The following is a 23,242-nucleotide window of genomic DNA, read 5'->3' on the forward strand; positions in this document are numbered from 1 at the left end:
GCATGTTATGCCCTCTACATATTGCCTGAGGAAACTTCCTTGAACACATTTGACAACTTCCATCCCATCTAAGCCCATGGTACCTTGGCAGTCTCTGCCTACAGTGGGAAAATTAAAATCCCCTATTGGTGTCACAGCTGTCTGCAATGTCCCGGCACATTTGTTCCTGTAGTTACCTGTTGACTGTTTGAGGGCATATCGTACAATTTCAACAAGATGATCATCCCCATGTTAATTTCTCAGTTCCACACATATGGCCTCACCAGACGATCCTTCAGTAATGTCATTTTGGACCTTAGCTCAGGTGTTCTCCCTAATCAATTAAACAACTCCCCCTCTTCTTTGAATCCCACTATCTCACCTGTCGCACCTGTACCCTGGAACATTAAGCTGCCAACCCGTTCCCTCCCTTGGCCTGGTTTCTGTAATGGCTATAATGTTTCAGTGTCGCATACTTGCCTTACTTCTCAAGCCTCTAACATTAAGATAAATGTAATTTAATCCAAGTCTTTCCTTGCTCCCTGCCATGCTCCTGCCTATCCTACTTACTGAACTTGCTGTAATGGACTATTTTACCGTTCCAGCCTCCCATCTGTCTCACTATTGCATTGGATCCCATTCCCCTGCCAATCTAGTCTAAACCCTCCCAAGTAGCACCAGCAAACCTGCATGGCAGGATATTGGTATCCTTCCAGTTCAGATGCAACCCGTCCCTCTTCCACCTATGTTCCAGCAGAGTCACAATAGTACAAAAATCTGAATCCATGCCAACTGCATCAACAACTCAACCACATATTCATCTGTTCTATCTTCCTATTCCCTACCCTTACCAGCACAGCACCAGGAGTAATCAGGAGATTATTACCCTTGATGTTTGGCTTTTTAACCTTTTGCCTAAATCCTTACTAACACTCCGCAGGACCTCATCCCTTTGCCTACCGCTGTCATTTGTGCGAATGTGCACAAAGACTTCTGGCAGCTCCCCCTCCCCCTTGAGACTGTTCTGCAGCTGCTGGCACTAGGGAGGCAAACATCATCCTCGAATCCCATTTGCTGCCACAGAATTTCTTGTCTGTCCCCCAAACTCAGGAGTCTCCTATCCCAATCACTGTCTTATTTCACCCTTCCCTGCTCATGTGCCTCAAAGCCTCATGAGCCAAAGGCTTAGCATTTACCCTCAAACAAAGCACTTCACCTCAACAGACCACCTCTCCCAACACAGGAGCTCCCATTATCCCATTCCCCGAGTGCCTGGCTTCCTTTTATAAGCAACCAGGAGCAGTCACTCCCGGACACTAAGGGCTGCTTTTTAAATCTTCTGAACTGCTCCTCCTGTCAGCTGCTTAAAGGCAAGTGAAACTCGAGTTGGTCATGTGAGTTGTAACAAGGGGAAAAAGGAGAAAGCCTGCTGAAGAAACACAGATGAGTGACAAGGGAGAGGGTTCATGGTGAGGAAAGGAAAAAGGGAAACTTACTATTTAAAGATCAGCATGTTGAGGGATTTTTTTTTAAGGATCAATGCAGCACAAAAGCAAGGTAGGAGCTAGAAAATAATCTTGAATGAGAGGCATAGGGTCCAGAGAGGAACCGATGGAATAAGTGGAACTGAGAAACCGCAGAGCATGGGATCAAAGGAAAATGCAGAACATAATAATCACAGGACTGTCAGCTGAGACAGGTGCAAATTGGCACAAGTTTTAAGAAAATAGAGGATTAAATGCATGACTGAAAGAGTGGTAAGAGAAGGGGGGAAGGTCAATGTGTGCTTCAGAAACAGCTAATCATGAACCTTCTCCTTGGTTTTATTATTTGGAAAAATTGTGGAGAGTTTTGAATGGTAGGAAGGATGGAAATGGAAGGAGCTAACCATATGGAGTGTAAATATACATTAGGTATAACTTTCGACAACAAATTTGTCTTGATTCTCATTTGCATTGGCCTACATTTTTGAATGTAGCGTGATTACATTCTGATGGTCGTATATATGAATTGCAAAACATGTTTAATCTGTGGGAAGCATGCAAACTGCAAACCTATCCGTGTACTTCGATATGCAGTACATGCAAATGCATGTACAATATTTGTCCTGTGGGAGGCACACAAAACCATGCCATTTATCATACAACGCTAATGTGGGCTGTTAGCAGCTGAAATTGAGTCACTTTTTCTTCTTTAGAAACAGGAGACAGTCATAGTGAATCAGATTTCCATGGTGCTACATTTACACTTGCTCTGCAAGGTTAATTTGGCTACTTTACATTTACTTCTGCAGTCTGCTGCACTGTGCGTTGAAGGCTGTTGAGGACACAGGACAAGAGTTCAAAGCACTTTCTGTAGGTTGGGTCACCCGTCATTTCTCTAGTTATTACCTCTTTGCCATGGATGCTTCTGTTGTGGTCTCATTGGGCATGCTGCACAAGTGCCTCGAGGGTAGGCACTGGATACAAAGTAAATTAACCAGGAATAATATGAGGATTGGAAGAATACAACCTCCAAATTTTTAATAGCAATGCATCTGGAAGCTATGTCGGAGGTGATGCCACAGGTAGAGTTCCTGGGTGCTCAGCTGGTAAGGGTTAAGGTCACTGCCATCTGTAATTGGTTTATTATTGTCATAGTATATCAGTGAAAAATCTCTGCATCTTACTGCGATGCAGTGATAAACTTGGTATTGTGTGCTATCCAGGCAAGTGATACCATGCCTTAATAAAACAGGTAGTTTTACTAAAATACACAGTGTGAAATATAGCATTACAGCTACAGAGAAAGTGCAGCTAAGAAAAAGAGCATGCTTTACAATGAGGTACGTTGTAAGATTGGAATACATCCTTGGCAGAAGCAAAATTCGTTCAAAACTCTGATAACAGTGGGGAAGAGGCTGTTCTTGAATATGGCAGCAGGTGCATTCCAGCTTTTGTATCTGTCTGACAGGGAGAGAGGTGAAGTGAGATGAACTTCCCTGTCTCTGGATCACGTCAGCTTGTGGCAAATGATCTATGCCATATATCTCAATTTGCAGCACACTGCAGCACTTGCTTGGGAAGCTAAGGTGGTCTGATGAAGAAAACGAGAAAACGCTGCCTTTCATGAGAAGTGTGACAGAAATAGCAGTTTACAAAAATCACCTGGGCTCCCATATAGGACCTGGATCACTTTGTCGATCAGTCCTTAAACATCCAACTCATGTGCAACCATGAGCAGGAGTACTCATGGTAAATGGCATGTTTGTAATGAACTTACATTCCATGTTTAGTATCTGATTGCCTGTGCTGCTCACTATATTTCAGCAGCTGTGCCACAGTGCAGACGCTTGAGGAGTGTGATCAGGCATCAGGAACGGTCAGCCCCTTCCTTCCTTGGCTTCTATTTCTTGTTCATAGTCTTGTTTATTATTGATCCTGGGAAGAATCCCGCAGCCCCATAACATTCTGCCCTTCCAGAAGGTTAATTTTCAAATCACCAACACAATTTTTATATATTAATGCAGCTGAATGTTTTTATAAAGCAAGCCAAGTGGGTACCAAGACCCGAGTGAAGAGCGTCATTGGGGTAATCAAGATGAGGCTTTGTGTCTGAACCACTCGAGGGCCATCTTGAAGAGAGGGTTGGAGATTCTGTCATTGTCTGCTGAATGCTGAATGATGTTACCATTAGGAGGCCTCTATCTGTGAGAAGAAGCTGAGTTGATATAGGGTGATAGTGGGCAGAGAACAGTGCTGCCAAGCCCTCTCAAGCCATGCTAATTGTGTGTGGGTCTATGCTTGGCAAAACCCCCACAAGGCAAGCAGAGAGGTAAAAGCTGGGAACAACAGCACATCTTAACCCCACATATCTTTAATATTCAACGGTGAGGTACTGTGGCGAGTGCCAACTGTCTGATATGTACTGGACAATTCAACTGTGGGAGAGCTCACCTTCTAACACAACCTCTGCCTACGGTAAAAGCTGCAGGCAGGTTAAGGGGAGTTAACCGTTTTTAGACAAACATTCCAGCAAAGGACTAATCATTCCTCTGCAGGGCACGGAACAGTGAAAGTCTTTTCTTCTTCAAAAGGACTACCCGCATTAAGCAGCCAATCAGTCCCAATGAGTCTGAGTTTGCAAAAGGCAATAAAAAGATGGTTTTAATCAGTAATGCTTCGTCTCATGAGAACGTCCTACCATTCTCAAAAGGAATTGTTAGGTTTAATCAACTGGTTCTATTGAGGATTATCAGGCAGAGTGCCATGATTAAAGATTCCACACCTGTGGTTGGACTGTAATCTGCAAACTGGCTCTCAGTGTGATCACAGTGGAAAAAACATACAGCAGTAACTCAACTCAATCCCAGTTGACCAAGTAACTGTCAAATTGTGTTATAGGCAATCAGATTAAGTCCCAAAATTTCCCTTTTTGAAGTGAACAGAAAGTTCTGAGATTGTGTGCCTAGGCCTAGACCCCAACGGTCCAGCGGTTCAAAACCAGCATCCAATGCTGTTGCTTCAACCTTTACTAGTGCAAATTATGGGGATAACAAAGGCTGAAAATCACTGAATGTCATTGGGGATCTATGCTGTCTCCCTTCCTACTATAGAGCAATATTTTGGATTTTCAGTGGCACCATCAGTAGATATGGTAGTGCCAAAGATTGTGATTAAGTTTAGCCATTTAATGTAAACATTGTCACTCCAGTGATGGTATACTTTGGTATTTTTTTGGCAATCACTGAAATTGATCTTTGGAATATTTGTCATTATTTTGAAATTATTATCCAGATGGGAACTCCAATCTTGGGTCTTTCCTCGGAAGCAGTAATCTGCTCTCAGGAGGCAGTTCTCTGCTCCAAGGTGATAGCACAGAGCTCTGGTTGGTGAGGAATGACGTTCCATTGAGAGATTTAGGCACTGGCAGGTCTCCACCTGCATCTCAATCTGACTAAAAGCCTGCTCCAGCAGCCACTGAAGTATGGGCATATAAAAGTCAGATGGTGTTTACTTCCTAAACAGAAGGATTGTGCTCTTGGCTCTCCACAAGGTCCTTTGAGACGTGTAATACAGATTATCCCTCAGTCATCAACATCTGCATGGGGCCTGACAGGTTGGACAAATAGCCAAGTCCACGTGCATTTGTGACAGCCTTCTCACAAATATTTCCCCGTCATCTACCACATCCAAGCCCTCTGGAGCAGAACTGATGTGCAACTTGGCTGTCCTTCCTGAACACTTTGGCCTAACTGCTGCCTGCTACTGCCAGGTTTTTCGTGTAAAACACCAACCCTGAATTTGGTGTCTCAAGTCAGTGAGTCAGCGCTGATGCTGGTGGCAGCAATACAGAATCCTTCTTGGAAGCTGGCAGCTAATGCAGGGACTGGCGGTAGGGATTTGTTACAGGGCAACCCGTAACTGTCATGAAGTGTATGTTATGTGTACTTGCATGTGTATGCACATCTGCCTTAAAATAACAATCTGTGTGTGCCGTGTTGCTTAGTTTGTGTGTGGCCGTGGTGCAAGGTTGCGTGTGTGGTGCTGTTATTTAATGTTCACCTTGACAAAATTAGCATGATCATTGAATACTGCCCTCTTGGCATCCCTGATATCTCCTCCATAAGAACATTCAGGTCGCTGTCTGAATTTACAAGGAGGGCTGTGTGTTCGTGCATGCGTGCGTGACAATTCCAGGAGACCTGTGGATTGGTGAGCAGGGAGCCTATAAGGGTTGCGTCCTTTCCACAATTAGCACGTGAAAGGGAATGATAATGCAAAATAACAGGGTCCGCTGGCTAATACCAAGAAAATCAAACCACACATGCACAATTATTGTATATCTATACAATATTAGTTAACAACATTGCAAATAGGCAGGACTCCAATTTAGATGAGAATGAAATTAACTTTTAAAATATGCAGCATTTTCCAAGTCAACAAACTCATTTTATCTTCAAAGCAATATAATACACAAAGTAACACCATTAGAATTGGAAGTGTCATTTGCTGTACATGCTGAACATCCCCAAATCACTTGTGATTAATAACTAATTGCCGTTTGAAATTGAACCCGAGGCTTGCTCATCATTGTCCACCTATGTTTGGTAGTGTGCACACAAGGCCAATTTAATATAATCATTCCATTGTATCAGATGAACACTTTCAGTAAAACAGTTTTTATTTCCTGCCCCTAATTCTGACCGAACTGCTCCCATTGAGGCAAAATTTCTCATTAAAATGTTTCACATTTATTATATCCTAAGCCAGATGAAAACTATTTATCAATATGGATTAATTCCACTATCCTTTTGTTCGCATGTCAAGGATGTCTTCTTAATAAAAACACTATTTCTGGAATATTTATTCAGGCTTTTCCACATTCCAGGGGCAGTTACCCTGCCAGAACCAATCTCATGAATGGCTCGAGTCAACCTTATCTGTACAATATAACAGCTAGGAAACGCATACTACTTGGCTGCCTTTGCTTTTACCTGTGTTTGCATTTCCAGATAGCTGAAATGTAATTCTTACTATATGTAGCTTTTAGAAAGTGGTAACCCATCAATCATAAAAAAGATTACTGCTCTTCTATTATTACATAAATAAATATCATGCAAGTTTGTTAAGGTTTCGTAAGCAGTAACAAAATTTACTGCTTACGAAACCATAAGCAGGTTTCTTAGCAACAGATTTCACTGGCTATCATTCACAAATACTGGCTAATTTTATCCAGTACTTATACCTTTATTTGGCTTTATTGAAAAAAATTTAAAGATGGCAACTTTCCTTTACGTGCACCTTACGTTAGTACGTGAATGCAACAACGTTCCAGGGAAATGTTCCAACTGCAGTTATTTTTTCTACAGTTTTTATTGGTGTGCTCACTCTAATCATATGCACAAATACAGTACTGTAACACTATTAAAGTTTGGTAATAGTCAGCCATGTCAAGAACAATAACACATGGAACTGCAAATACTGGAATTTTGAGCAAAACACCATGTGCTGGAAGAAGGGTATGTTCAGGCAAGTCTGAAGAAGGGGCCCAACCTAAAACGCTGCTTGCCCATTCGCTCCCCCGATGTTGCCTGACCCACTGTGTTCCTCCAGCTGTATGTGTTATGTCCAAGAACAAACCTGCTTTGGTTTGCCTTGGTGGTTTAGTGGTAGGACAAAAGGTCAGCTGTAGAAATAGATCAGTTTACTGTCATATACACCAGGGTGCAATGAAATTACTTGTTCACACAAAGCAAACTTAGTAAGCAAACATGAGAATCCCCAGGGCATACAGCATAAGTGGAGACCCACAGCCATCAGTTCAATGTCCGTGCCACAAACACACGCTCCTTCACCGTGATGTGACCAGAGTTGTACCGAATGCTGTCACTCTCTCTGAAGTCCCTGTCCGCCCGAACAGTCAGAAAGCCGTCCACACTCTCACTAGACTCCGGGATGTCTTCATGGAGCCATGTCCCCGCAAACACTGAGATCACTGCACTCACGGCACTCCCTCTGAGTCCTCACCAGAGCAGGCAGCACTAAACACTGATTATCCTGTCATCCTTATCACTTTGCCATGTGTGGTATTTCACAATAGCAACTTCATATCAAAAAAAATACTTCATTGCCTTTAAAGTGGATAGGAACTTCTGAGACTATTAAAGGTGTTACATTTCTTTCATTTCTGCAATTTATTCTTGTAAACAAATTGGCTGCTGTGTTCAACTTGAATAATCCATAACTTACCTTACATTGTTCTATTTCCCTTCCAAATCTGCCTTCTTTGGCATCCACACACCTCATCATTTAATTTAATCGAAACGACAACTGCCCTATTGGTTAATAAATGATCCAGTATGAAGCAGAAACAACTGATACAAGAAAATCTGCGTTTCAATGTGCTATTCGTTCCAAGTAAGTTAATATTAAGAATAGTAATAGGGATCTCTGCAGTCATGGTCAAGACTCTGTAACTCTATTTCTCGGTCCTGATTCTTCTCCAGTGACACATTACAAGATGCTTGCTAATCAGTGACAAAGCAGGAAGACCAAAGTAGGAGTGCTTGCAGATTCACTAATGTGAGGCTTCATCCCTGAAGGTGATGCATTGTAGCTCTCTTTGCATTAATAAACCTCAATGATCCACTCTCCATGCTCCCATTGAACACCTGTTGCATTCAATGCACGGCAGAACTGCCATTGTGAAAATTACCGCTTCAACTCATTCTAGGTTCTCGGCTCCATCAAAAAGGTTACTGATCCATGCCTCTGAATTTGTTAATGTTTCATATACATTATTTTCAATAGAACATGCTTCTCATTACAACATACAATAAGGTTCATTTCCAAAGGCTCTATTACGAGAGGACACCAGACTTTGCTTTGGTTTGAACTGCCATTATTTATGATAGTTAAATAACATGATTTTAACTATCACTGATTGTATTTCAAAAACACTTGTTATTTGTATTTTCATATTTCAATCATTCGAACCCCATGTAACTAATAATTTTTGTATACTCCCTTCACCATTTGCTCTCCATTCTATTTGCCCACACAGAAATAACTCAGGCAAGCATATTCTCTTGCTGTGAGAAAACATTCATTCATTGCATTATTACATCAAGTAAAAATAATTTTCTATCACATCAGTACCATTAAACACACAGCAGTCTTGAGCTTTGCTATTGCAATCATTAATTTCTGACATTATGCACTGTAGCAATATACTCTGTAATAATACAATGTAACATTTTATTTTGAGTGACATTGAACTCATGTCCCTAAATTCATAACCTTCCAGATTTTGTCAAATGGAAAGGGGATAAGTAGGAAGGCAGGCATGATTTTCCCACTGGATTCACCGGCACTATATTTGAGATTTTATTCCCAAATTCTTCAAGTCATATAGTATGTAAACAGCCCCTTCAACATATCTTGCCCATGCCGACCAAGATGCCCCACCTTCACTAGTCCCTGCATTTGGCCCATATCCTTCTAAACCTTTCCTATCCATGTACCTATCCATATGCCTATTAAATGTTGTTGTAGTACCTGCCATAACCATCCGCTCTGGCAGCTCATTCCATACAGCCACCACCCTTTGTATGAAGAAGTTGCCCCTCAGATTACTATCAAATCTTTTCCCTCTTACTTTAAATTGTAGTCTGGGTCTAATTGAAATATGAGCTGCCTTTTTGAGCTTACAATCTATTATTTAACAAGTATGGGTGGCCAAGGACAGAAGTCAGAGTGGGAGTTCGTTGAGGTATTATGGAAAATAGATGTGATACTCAGGGTCATGATTGCAGACTAAACTGTAGTTCTTCGAAGTAGTCTTCTGTGTTTCGTCAGGTAACAAAATGCATAGTGAGGAATTTAATACTGAAAACATCACTAAACTGATGGTATAAGTAAAGCAACTGTTCATCTGGAAAGAATGTTTCAGGTCCAATTTCCTTTCTTCCTTAAACTCACAATGTCCACTTCCCCTTCCTTGACCTCCCTACCTCCAACCATTGGACAATATTTGCGATAATCCCAGTGACTCCACAAACTACCTTGAATGCACTTCTGCTACCTGCTTCCTGTTTGATGTCCTGGATGATGGGAAAGAAGGAGATAAAATAGCAGCTGTCAGATTCCTTTGCGTTGGAAAATAAAATTTTCCAACATGGAACGGAGGAATTGGTTGTAATCCAGAGTGTATTTGCGATCATAATTCTGCAAACCAAGGTTACATTCAATCTAGACCAGGTATGGGCAGTTTTATTTTCTGTAGATGGACAAGAATCCTTGATTGATGAGAAAGGAAGTACTAATATAAAACACATCAGAGCACGACAATGAAGAACTGTGAGAATGGCAGGGTCCGACAAGAAGGAGATTAAAGGAAGAGCATTCAAGGCGGCTTGTGGAGTCATTGGGATTATAGCGAATAATTCAAAGACTGGAGGTGACGAAATCCAGAAAGGGGAAATGGACTTTGTGAATTTAAGAAATAAGGGAAATTGGAAACAGGGTTTATGAAAAATTCCAATATACGAGAACAGCAAATAGCATTTGTACAGTTACCAAGGTTGTAATTGTGAAGCTGATGGTGGGGATTTGGATGCCACTGGAAGAAAGGTTGAACCACATTTGTCATGGAAAAATCTAACATAAACAGAACCCATAAAAGATACCATATGAAAACTTTTGAAGAATCTGAATGGATTCAAATTTCCTTCCCCTGCTAGTCTGCCATTCAACTGAGAAATGGGCTTCTCTTGAAGCAGCCTTTCACGCGTTACTGGGAATGAGTACTTGCCTGCTCCCATGGGAGATAAACGCAATTTCACCCCAAAATGGAATCTATGGGAGCCACAGTAAAGAGTAAGAGAACAAGACTAATTAAGATCAACTACAGAAGCACAAACTAGCTCCGTCATTTTCAGATTGCAAATTAACTACCAGCAGGATGACAGCAAACATTGGAAGTCGAGTTTGAGGTGGGGGTGGTAGATATTAAAGAAACCGAGATTAGAAAAAATCAGCAACAGTGAACCAGAGAGTTTTGATCCTTTAAAATAATCTATTCTGCAGAGTTGAGCACTGTTTAGATAACTGTGGTCTTCCTGTGGGACAGATCAATGTTGCCAGTGCAGTTCCAGAAACATGGGAGAGCTCTAGTTCTAATACTGCTATCCACTTCAATGATGCATTTTCCAGATTATACCATATAAAATGAAACTCTCAGAAATCAAATGCTAACATTTGTTATTGCTTACATTCGGGATTTGGGCATGGACTATTTCATTATAGGAAGACAAGACCAAAAAAGTTTTTCTTAGTGAAATTTTGGCTGGGTGCATTAAAAACACACTTTATGAATGGTAGGATGCTTTTGCTATGCTTCAGAATAATTTCCATCATAGCCCCACACAATTTTCTGGTTGGCTTTAGATAGTCAATAAAAAGCTAGTATACAATGACTTCTTCATGTGCCTAGCAGTGAAGATACACAATATAGCATTTTGCCCAAAATTAACAGAGATGGCTTTGTCAAAAGTCTGAATAAGAACACGCCAGTGCAAAAAGTATAAATCCTTAATTTAGTTCCATTTAAAGCAATGATTTCACACCTTGTAAATCAAATGCCCGGTTTGGCACTTAAAAGACCTCAGAGAAGGTACAAAAATTCATTGGATTCATTCATCTTGGTGTGTGCAAATGCAAGAAATAAAAGCAAAATGTGGCTCCACTTTACTAAGTCCAACTTTCACACTTAAATATTGCTTGAATAGAGATTATAATATTTATAGTCTACCACCAAATATGCTTTCCAAAATGTGCATATTCAAATTAGAACGAACCAATCGTGCATAGAAGCCCAAGATTCTCTGGCATTATGGACCCCAAAATCACCACAGCGGGCAGTGGTGAAAATTGAATTGAATACTATATTATCACATGTGACAAGTCACAGTGAAATTCTTTGCATACCCACTCCCTCCTCCCCCACTCTGGGTCCCCATTGTTCTTACCTCTTCCTCACGGCGGTCCTCCCACGCTGGGTCCTCCTTTGTTCCTTCCCTCGGCAGCGGCGTCCTCTCATCCGCTTGTTCGTCCTCGTCCGTTGGTCGGCGCCATCATCGACCACCACACTGATCTCTCCACAAACGCTGCCAGATCCTCTCCAGACGCCTCTGCGGTGCCGACCCAGGCTGCAGCTGCGGGCAACACAGACCCAGGCATCGACGGCCGTGGGCTTCGTTGACCCGCGAGGCTCCACCTCCGGCCCAGGAGGCCCGGGCTCCGACCTGTGAGGCTACGACCCGCGAGGGTCCACCGCCGGCCCGGGCTCCGACCCGCGAGGCTCCACTGACTCGCGAGGTTCCAGCCCGCAAGGTCTGGGCGACGAGGCTCCACCGCCAGCCGACGAGACCCAGTCTCCAGCCCGCAAAGCTCCACCTCCAACTGCCGAGGCTCCAGCCCTTGAGACCCAGGCTCAGGCTTCTCAGCGGCACCTCCAGAAGGCATCAATTGTTGGCAGTTTAGAAGGTGGTCTTGGACTACAGTGTGATATTGATGTGTTGGTGGGCTATGAAATTACAGACGGAGTTTGGCAGAGAGGTGGGAATGGCAGAGAGAGTTATGGATGCAGCCCAGACTATCACTCAAACCAACCTCCCTCCTATTGACTCCATCTACACCTCACTGCCTCGGCAAGGCCACCAGCGTAATCAAGGCAAATAGCTGGAGTAACTCAGCAGGTCAGGCAGCATTTCTGGAGAGTAAATTTAAATGAACTACTTTTGTTTTTTTTTGTTCTTAGTGAAGCAGGGAACATGGAAAGGTGTTTGATTTTTGTTGCAAGTCACTAGCCCAACAGATAAAATAGTGTAATTTCCTTTTAATTGGTCAGGTGAGACTATCCATACAAAGAGTAACAATTGAACTGTAGAAAATGACATCATGGTAAAAGTCATCTTACCACTTCCCTCAGCCAAATAATTTGACTTTTTTTTCCTTAGTGGAGAGTAAATTTTAATGTACTTTTGGTATTATTTTTGTTCTTAGTTCAAGGCAAACAAAGATATTCAAATCATATACTTCGTAGACAGGGCAGAATTACTTCCATTAGCCAAAACAAGAACAATATTCTCTGCCTCTAATTAGCTGGTATACTTTCTCTCTGATGTTTTCAATCAGATTGTCAGACTCAGTATTTCTGACTCACGCAACATATTACGTTCCATTTGTCTCCATTACAAGCCTCAATCTCATGGTGAAAGCTTGGAAACTCAATGAGAACTGAAACAAGCATGTAAGGGTGAGTGTGCTCCACTTGTCTATTCACAGACTCCCAGAACCCACATGAAATTGGTACTCAGAACTCATTAGAATGAATCAGGCAAAGTGCCATTGGATCATCAAGAAAATGTCCTTGGCTCCCAATGGCAAACACCTGCTATCCTCTCTCAAGAAGACAACATGGCTGCTCTCCAGCCATTCATTTAGCGAAAATGCTTGTTGATGCCACATTGAAAACTTGGTCAAACTGTATCAGCAAACAAGATCCTGTAGTCCACAGCCAGATCCTCCAGTGATCAGAGTGGCTTCTGAATGGAAACTCAGCAGCCTTCCTTCTTCCATGCTGTGGCCACCGAAGAAAGGCTTGATAGGAGCACTTGAGTTGGTACACAAGCACATCACGGGGTTGTAAAATGATGATTCTTGACTCATTCTTTAACCTTACTTGCAAGTGGATTGAGTTATTGAACACATTTTAGTTCTGGATTTGATGTTGGTGATTATATATGCAAGCAAATCCATGATGCAAGATCAAAGGAAGATAGTTCTTGTGAAAGGTTAGCAACCTGAAAAATTAACCTTCTCTTTCCAAAGATATTGCCCGACCTGCTGAATATTTCCAATAAATTGTGTTTTCCTTCAGATATCTTGCATCTGCAGCATTTTGTTTTAGTGGTTACAAATGTTACAATTCTTGGATTATTAATTCTAGAGACATGTTCTTGAATAAGATGTTGGGTAGCTCCTTGCCTAAGCCGTTAGTGCTGCTGCCTTACAGCTCCAGAGATGATGCAAGTTTGATCTTGACTTCAAGTGCTCTTTGTATGGAGCTTACACAGATTTCCCTTGATTGTGCGTGGATTCCAGTTTTCTCTCGCATCCTAAAGATTCATTGGTGGATTAGTTGAATGTTGTAAATTACTTCTTTGAGTAGATAAGGGCAATGAATTAAAAAAGGTCGTTGATCGACATGCAAGAAAGAGTAAATGAACCTGGATAGAAGTAAATGAGAAATGGGTGGTAAAATGGAGCATGTTACAGTACAAGCAGCAAGGATATCCAACCCAAATAAATACTCTAGGTCCACTGTCTATGAGCTGGGTTCAGAATACGTTGCTATGGCCCCAGAATGGTGTGAAGGAAAAGTCAAAGTTTCCCTTGTGAAACATATGCATAATGAAATATGTTTAAAAACAACTAAAGAAAGGCAAGTCGCCCCGTGAGAGAAGAGCAGGTGTGCTCTTTTGAATCTTACAAGTTAATCTTGGCAAAGGGATTCACCCCCACTTTGAAAGGACACCCTGTGAGAAACCACCATCTATCTGCCAGGCATCATTGCCCACATGTTAATAGTGATTACCTTTTTTCTCATTAATTTTGTTGGCAGATTGACAAGTTAGCATGATGGTGAGACTTAGACACAACAATTAGATGAGGTTCACTGGAAATGTTTGCAGATGAGCTGGCTGCTTCACCATCCTGGTGCCCCATAAAACATACACGCTGCAATTTTGACCATGCAAAACATTAAAGTACAATCAATACAAATGTCACCATATAAAGGGTTAAAATTGAACCCTTGAAATACTGCAGCAAGAAAGTTTATTTCAAACTTGTAACAACCAAATTGTACCAAATAATATGAATCTAGTAACCCCAATGGCACCATTATATCGGCTCGGCCATGGGACTTTCCATCGCCCGGTGGGGGCTCAGGACTTTCATCGGCCTGCTCGGCTCGGCCCTGGGACTTTCCATCGCCCGGTGGGGGCTTCAAAAAGTTGGGAGCCTCGATCACCTCGTGGCACCACGGGAGAAGAACGAGGAGGAGATAAGACTTTGCCTTCCATCACAGTGAGGGTATGCCTAGAGCAATCACTGTGATGGCTGTTTGTGTAAAAAATTATATCTGTGTGTCTTGTGCTTTTTAATGTCTACTGCCGGACCCTGACGTGAGAGGACGCTGGCGTTGAGTATTCGCCGCTTTTCCGTCAGGATAGTTTGTCTGTTTGTTTCTATGTTAATTGTTTTTGTAAAGCGCTTTGAGCATGCGATAAGGCGCTATATAAAATAAATGAATTATTATTATTATTATTATATTGAAAAACAGCATTAGTTATTGAGTGAACAAAGCATTAGGCACATCCTGTATTGTGATGTAGAAGCTGGAAAGATGCTAACAACACTTTTTGGCACACTGATAGCATTCAGATTACCACATACATAATGATAACATTCCCATGACCTAACGATGAGCAGTCATGAGAAAGAAGTAAAATGTGCAGCATTTATAACAGGACTCTGGAAGCATCTTAAAACAATAAGGAAATGTAACATCAATTAATAAAGATCTTGCATTGTGCTTATTGAAACCAGAACCCACCTTTTGCAAAAAACATAAACAAAAAAGTGCACAAAGAAAAATTATGGTGGAGGTTAACAAGGAAAGGAGGACACCAAGTCTTTGGAATAATTAACACAAATGGTTAAGACGTAAGATGTGAGCTATGTAGAATCTTCTTGCGAGTCCCAAACATGAATGAAAACATACACTGTATAAAAGTGTAATATCCTCTCTCTAAACTATGTAACCCATTTTAGCAGCTGATAAACAACTTGGATGATAACTCCAAGACATATGAAAGACATTTACAGGCAAGTATGTGACATAAAACAAAAGGTCAATCTTAATGACTTGGACGGGGACAAGCAAGACAGAGAGGGTAGAAAAACAAAAAAAAACTTGACCATCCTGGTGCCCCATAAAGCAAACACACTGCTATATCGATCCATGCAAAACATTAAAGCACAATCAATACAAATTTTACCATATAAAGTAGATTATCCAAGAAGTGATTCATCCCCTTTGTTGTCATATCTGGTTTCCTATGCAAGCAAGGTTGAAATCTATTGAAATTGTCATGATAGTTGACCACAAACTATGATTATTTTTCTTCATTGTATCTGGAAAGGTTAGCAAATCTTTCATGTAGCATGATTTAATATAATAGTTTCCATCTGCCAGAGTTATTTTTCATCATAATTACATCACCAGCCATGCTAACGAAAGGGAACTCGCATTTGTATGAAACACTACACTGGAACAGTTTACTTCCAAACCATAGAACAGTGTGAGCCACATGGATAGAATACAGTTAATTTTGATAACAAGGTCATTTTAAAAAAAAATGTAGTGAAGAACTAATTTAACTTGCCTGTTTAACTGTATTGTTTATATTTTATTTTTGTTTAGTTATTATTATAGGATCTGGTTTCTGTGAATGGGATCACATCAGATAAATATCAGCTTTCAACAGGATTTTGTATTGTTCTGTACAAAAAGGTCATAATATGAGAAATTACATTGATATTAATTGTTGGAATAGAGAAAGGACAGATTTGTAAAATATGTTTTAATTAACAAATACTTCATTGACCATTGAGACCATTCAAATACCATTGAGGTGCTCAACAAATGCAAATATTTACAACAAAGTACATTGCTCCTTTCAATTCTGTGACTTGGGTTTGAATTTATCTCAAATGCATGAAACAATAGTTTTCTCTCTCTCAGCAACTTCAGTCCTGATGGCTGCAAGACATTGAAATAAGAATCTCTACATCTCTTTTGAGTTACAAAGTCAGTGTATATTGAGCAAGGCAGCACTTCATTCTAAAAAACATATTCCTTGGGCAGCTTTAATTAGATTAAACAAGCCTACCGGGGGGGGGGGGGGGGGGGGGGGGGGAAGGGGGCAGACCAGTTGTACGGCAGATAAGAAGGTAGAGGCAAATACAGAATTTGAAGAGTGCAAGTTCAGTGGACAGAACAGACAAGAAGGTGACAGGAAGTGAGGGAAGACTGATGGGAACTGATCAATGTATCTTACGACATTGTGGGAAGCTAGGGAAGAAATTGCAGGGCCATTGATAAAGATAGTTGTATCATCAATAGCCAAGGGTGTGGTGCCAGAAGACAGAAGGGTGGTTAATTTTGTGCCTCTAATTAAGAAAGGCTGCAAAGAAAAGCCTGGAAATTATTGGCCGGTGAGTGTTCCTTCAGTTTTGGGTAAGTTATTGGCAGGGATTCTGAAAGCTAGATCTACATGCATTTGGAAACACAAGGACTTTATTAGGGGATGGTCAGCGTGGCTTTGTGCATGGGAAATCATTGTGTCTCACCAACTAGTTATGTTTTTTTTAAAGAGGTCACCAAGCCAATTGCGGAGTGCGGAGTGGTAGATGTTTTCCACATGGACTTAGCATAACCCTTGACAAGCTACCACGTGGTACGTTAGTCTGGAAAGTTGTATTATATGGGACCCAAGGCGAGTTAGCCAATTGGATTAAACATCGGCTTGAAAGTAGAAATCTGGGGTTGGCAGATTTGAGGCCTATAATATCATGTGTACCACAGCGATCGGTGATGAGTCCACTATTGTTCGTTATTTGTATTATTAAGTTGGATATAGAAACATAGAAAATAGATGCAGGAGTAGGCCATTCAGCCCTTCAAGCCAGCACCATCATTCAATATGATCATGGCTGATCATCCAAAATCAATACCCCCTTTCTGTTTTCTCCCTATATCCCTTAATTCCGTTAGCCCCAAGAGCTATATCTAACTCTCTCTTGAAAACATCCATGACTGTTTGGCAAATGAGGTTCCTCGAATGTTGCAAAACATACTAGGCTAATAAAGTATTATTGTAATTGTGATTGTGAATCGGCCTCCACTGCCTTCTGTGGCAGAGAATTCCAGATTCACAACTCTCTGGGTGAGAAAGTTTTTCCTCATTTCAGTCCTAAATGACCTACCTCATATTCTTACACTGTAATCCCTGGTTCTGGACTCCACCAACATCGGGATTTTTTTTCCATGGATTACAGTGTAAGAATATGAGGTAGGTCATTTAGGACTGAGATGAGGAAAAACTTTCTCACCCAGAGAGTTGCGAATCTAGAATTAGTAAGTTTGTGGATGACACTAAAATTGATGGTGAAGGTTATCTACAATTACAATGGGATATTGATCAAATGGGCCAATGGGCTAAGGAATGGCAAATGGAGCTTAATTCAGGAAAATGCAAGATGCTGCATTTTGGTAGGACAAACAGAGCAGAACTTTCACTGTACATGGCAGAGCCCTGGGGGTATTGTAGAACAGAGAGTTGTTAGAATTTAGGCACACAGTGCCATGAATGTGGCAACAGAGATTATAGACAGGTGGTGAATAAGGTGCTTGCCTTCATTGGTCAATGTATTGAGCAGGAGTTAGGACATTACATCACAGTTGCACAAGATGTTGGTTAGGCTATATTTGGAGTACTGTGTACAGTTCTAATCGCCTGCTACAGGAAAGATTTCATTAAACTGGAAGGGTGCAAAAAAAAATGTGCAAAGATGTTACCGGTCTGAAGGTTTTGAGTTACAAGGAGAGCTGGATCTTTTCTCCCCGTGGCGGCTGAGAGGTGACTTTATCAAGGTTTATAAAACCACGAAGGGCACAAATAAGGTGAATAACCACAGCATTTCTCCACAGTAGTCTAAAATCAGAGGACAGAGGTTCAACGTGAGATGAAAAATTTAAAAGGGACCTGAAGAGCAATCTGTTCAAATAGAAGGTGGTGCATATATGGATCAAGCTGCCAGAGAAGGCTGTATATGCATAGACAATAGCAGCATTTAAAGGACACTTGGACAAGTATGTGGATAAGAAAGATTTGGGTGGGTATAGGCCATGCACAGGCAAGTTGGACTATATCCATTAGACAACTTGGTTGGCATAGACAAATTGAGCCGAAAAGCCTGTTTCTGTGCTGTACACCTCTATGACTGTGCTGTACACCTCTATTCCAGTGAATATAAGCCCAGTTAATTCATTCTTTCATCATATGTCAATCCCGCCATCCCATATGAATGCTCCACTACCTCTTTGACTGTTATCCTTGTCTGTAATGTCAACTGCGTGACATTTTACAACAATGTTTATTGTGTTAATATTGTGGCAGCTCTTTAAAAATTATTGCCCAACTGTTGATGAGGTGAACCGACAGGAATATTCTGCACAGCAATTCCTGCCACATATGTAGCAAGGGAGTCCACTCTGTGGCTTTGAAAGTCATTAAAATGATAAAATCATGCTGGTAAACTGATTATTTCCATTGATGTGTGCCTTAAATTCATTAAGTCAACATTTAAGATAAGGACTGGACACAAAGGAGATTAGAAGAAACTTTTTCCACACGTGAGATATCAGAATGTAGATTCTTCTGCCACAAGTAGTAATCAATGCTAAATAAGTTATGGCTTTCAAAAAGATACTGAATAATTAGTGAAGAGATGTTATAAAAGATAATAGAGGGAAAGCAAGAAATTGGGATCACAGCAAATCCCTTTATGGATTGAAAATGTGCATGAGGAAAAGTAGCCATGGAATGTTTTACTCCCATTTCCCAAATATTACTTTAATCTTTGACCAAATTTCCTATGTTACAAATGCACATCAAAAGTAAAGTACTGTAGAGACTGGAAATTTGAAATAGAGAAAGAAAATAGTGGATATGACCTGTGGCAGTGGAATGCACGGGAACTAAATTTGGAACAGAGCTCGTGTGCAACCTTGTCCTCTGCCAAAGTGATACCTGTACCATTCTTCGGTTGCAGGGTGCTTCAACACTGTTTTTCATCAAATGCCCTTCAATACCATCTGCAGTAATGGGTATCTGACCTGCTAAAAGACGGCACAATCCTGCACACTCAAAGTCAAAAAGATTGTGGTTTAAATGTAAAGTGGAATGCAAAAGAACAAATTAGTCATGAGAACATGGTCCCCTTCAACTGATGAGTCAAAAACTGCCATTCCAACAATGCCAAACATCATCTCTCAATGGCATGCATTCAGGACTGCTCCCCCTTCCATCAGCTCTTTATGATCCCAATTTGCATTCATTTGACCTGCAGGAGAAAGGGAAGCATGGCAGAGAATGTCAATAAATTATTTGGTGCGGTTGCTGTCAAGTTAAACAGCTGGCAGAATGAGCAGGCAAGATTTTCAGCAGTGTTAATTGTATGAGGGTGCAATGGAACTAAAACTGTTAGCTGAGAATCCTGATTGATAGGTTGCTATAAGTGAGTGAAGGCAGTGTGGTGCCTCGAGCAATGGTTGAGGATAATAGAACAGTTAGTATAACATGGCATTTTGAAGATGCATTCATTGATCTTGGCTTCTCTGCTTTTATAATGTCAATGAATAGTACGATTTGTCCACAAAATGCTGGAGTAACTCAGCAGGTCAGGCAGGATCTCAGGAGAGAAGGAATGGGTGACGTTTCGGGTCAAGACCCTTCTTCGGACTGATGTCAGGGGGGCTATAGGCGGAGAAAGGAAGGATATAGGTGGAGACAGGAAGATAAAGGGAGAACTGGGAAGGGGGAGGGGAAGAGAGAGACAGAGGAACTATCTAAAGTTGGAGAAGTCAATGTTCATACCGCTGGGCTGCAAGCTGCCCAAGCGAAATATGAGGTGCTGTTCCTCCAATTTCCGGTGGGCCTCACTATGGCACTGGAGGAGGCCCATGACAGAAAGGTCAGACTGGGAGTGGGAGGGGGAGTTGAAGTGCTCAGCCACCGGGAGATCAGGTTGGTTAAGGCAGACTGAGCGAAGGTGTTGAGCGAAACGATCGCCGAGCCTGCGTTTGGTCTCGCCGATGTAAAGAAGTTGCCATCTAGAGCAGTGGATACAATAGATGAGGTTGGAGGAGGTGCAGGTGAACCTCTGTCTCACCTGGAAAGACTGTTTGGGTCCTTGGATGGAGTTGAGGGGGGAGGTAAAGGGACAGGTTGCAGGGGAAAGTGCCCGGGGATGGGGTGGTTTGGGTAGGAAGGGACGAGTGGACCAGGGAGTTACAGAGGGAACGGTCTCTGCAGAACGCAGAAAGGGGAGGGGATGGGAAGATATGGCCAGTGTTGGGGTCCCGTTGTAGGTATCAGAAATGTTGGAGGATGATTTGTTGGATCCGCTGGCTGATGGGGTGGAAGGTGAGAACGAGGGGGATTCTGTCCTTGTTGCGAATAGGGGGAGGGGGAGGGGAGTATGATTTGTCCATGTTGAATACAGAATTCTGTCAAATAAACAGGCAGCACCAAAGTTGCCACATTGTGTATGGGCACAGGCAAACTCATTTTTGATATAACATATAAGATTATTAAGGGGTTGGACACGTTAGAGGCAGGAAACATGTTCCCAATGTTGGGGGAGTCCAGAACAGGGGCCAGTTTAAGAATAAGGGCGGCACGGTAGCGCAGCGGTAGAGTTGCTGCTTTACAGCGAATGCAGCGCCGGAGACTCAGGTTCGATCCTGACTACGGGCGCAGTCTGTAAGGAGTTTGTACGTTCTCCCCGTGACCTGCGTGGGTTTACTCCGAGATCTTCGGTTTCCTCCCACACTCCAAAGACGTACAGGTATGTAGGTTAATTGGCTGGGTAAATGTAAAAATTGTCCCTAGTGGGTGTAGGATAGTGTTAATGTACGGGGATCACTGGGCGGCACGGACTTGGAGGGCCGAAAAGGCCTGTTTCCGGCTGTATATATATGATATGATATGATATGATAATAAGGGGTAGGCCATTTAGAACAGAGATGAGGAAAAACGTTTTCACTCAGAGAGTTGTAAATCTGTGGAATTCTCTGCCTTCAAGAGAGAGCTAGATAGAGCTCTCAAGGATAGCGGAGTCAGGGGCTATGGGGAGAAGGCAGGAACGGGGTACTGATTGAGAATGATCAGCCATGATCACATTGAATGGTGGTGCTGGCTCGAAGGTCTACCCCTGCACCTATTATCTATTGATGATTGCCATAATCTCAGAGGGCTGAAGAGACTATTTCCATGCTGTAAGATATGGAAATCTGACATCAAATCTTTTGAATCAATTGGCCTTGGTTATCGATATTACAAACTATTCTTATGCTGCCATGTCTGTGATTTATTATTATTAAAAAGACAATAAAAGATTGACTACATTTCTCCCAACCTGGTATAAATCAAGGGAGGCAACAATAAAGGGAATGTGTAAACAAATTCTGGAGTAACTCAGCAGGTCGGGCAGCATCTCGCCAAGTTACTCCAGCATTTTGTATCTATCTTGAGGTAAACCAGCATCTCCAGTTCCGTCCTAGCAACAAAGGGTATATTGTTACACTTTAAAAAAATCATTACTACCAAAGTAACATTGGGGATATGAAATGGTGTCTGATGTTGCTAATGGACAGCTGAAGACTTTTAAAAGATTACCTACTTGCAGAAGTAGTTAAATTGACTATAATTAATTTGACCTCTTTCCATGATTTCTGGCAAAATGCTTCCAGTTTTACAGTAGTAAAACAGAAAAGCCCCTTCCGTCCAACCACTTCATTAGAATCTCCTCTACCTTTTCCCATCCGTCCATCAACACAGCCGTCTATTCCCTTCACCCTCATGCACTTGTTCAGTCTCCCCTTAAATGCATCTTTACTGTTGACTTCAGCCAGACTGTAATTGCGATTGCCAAATTCTCATCTCTCTTTTGGTAAAAAAAAATCAGAAATCCCTGATGCCTTTTTGAGAACTAGCAGAAATCTAACGTTACCCCACTTTCACACACACACACACACACACACACACACACACACAAAAGAAAACAGTTGATAGTCTACTAGTTAGTCTAATATTTACAAATTAACATTGGAAAAACTTAGAACCCCCGTATATAAAGTGCACAATGATTGTGCTGATTCCCAGAGCAACCATTTATTGTACCAATCAGTAAATTACATTAAGCCCTGTCAGATGGGGACCGTCGGCAAATTTGGGTCAGTGAGGCCTACAGAAATGTAGATTTATGAATGGGAACACGGAAAATAACAACAGGGCAAGAGAACACTGTGTTTAGGGCTCCCCCGCTGTTCAGAGTAATTTAGTGCAACGGAGCCACTGTCCACATCGGCATTTCTTGTTGTAGAAAAACGCAACATAAAATGTGGAAATGCAATCTGTTTATCTGGGCACTTCGACAAACCTCAGCCTAGTCGAGAAAAGCAGCTGATGAAATCCCAAGTGCAAGATGGGCAAACCTTTTAGATAAAAACCAAGAAATATAAATACTTCAATATCAACCTATCCAAATCAACTTTACTCTCCTGCAAAAATAAACATGGTATGGTGCAACAGCCCACTGACGCAATACCATAATTGTGTTAAAGGACAGGTTAAATTTCCATTTAGTTTGGAAGAATTCAAAGGAGTACATGGCGAGTATGAAAATGTAAATTCAATAATTTACCTCTTACAGTGCAAGAGAATCAAGTCCCCAATATCAAGATACAACGTTGGGAGCTAATGAATGGGGGGGGGGGGGGGGGGGGGGGGGGTGAAACTCTCTTCCACGGGCGAGTCTTTGGTGAATATCACGAGGTGAAGATAAACAAAGCAGATGAAAATAATACG

Source organism: Rhinoraja longicauda, chromosome 5, assembly GCF_053455715.1.
Source record: "Rhinoraja longicauda isolate Sanriku21f chromosome 5, sRhiLon1.1, whole genome shotgun sequence".
In the NCBI taxonomy this organism is placed as follows: Eukaryota; Metazoa; Chordata; class Chondrichthyes; order Rajiformes; family Arhynchobatidae; genus Rhinoraja; species Rhinoraja longicauda.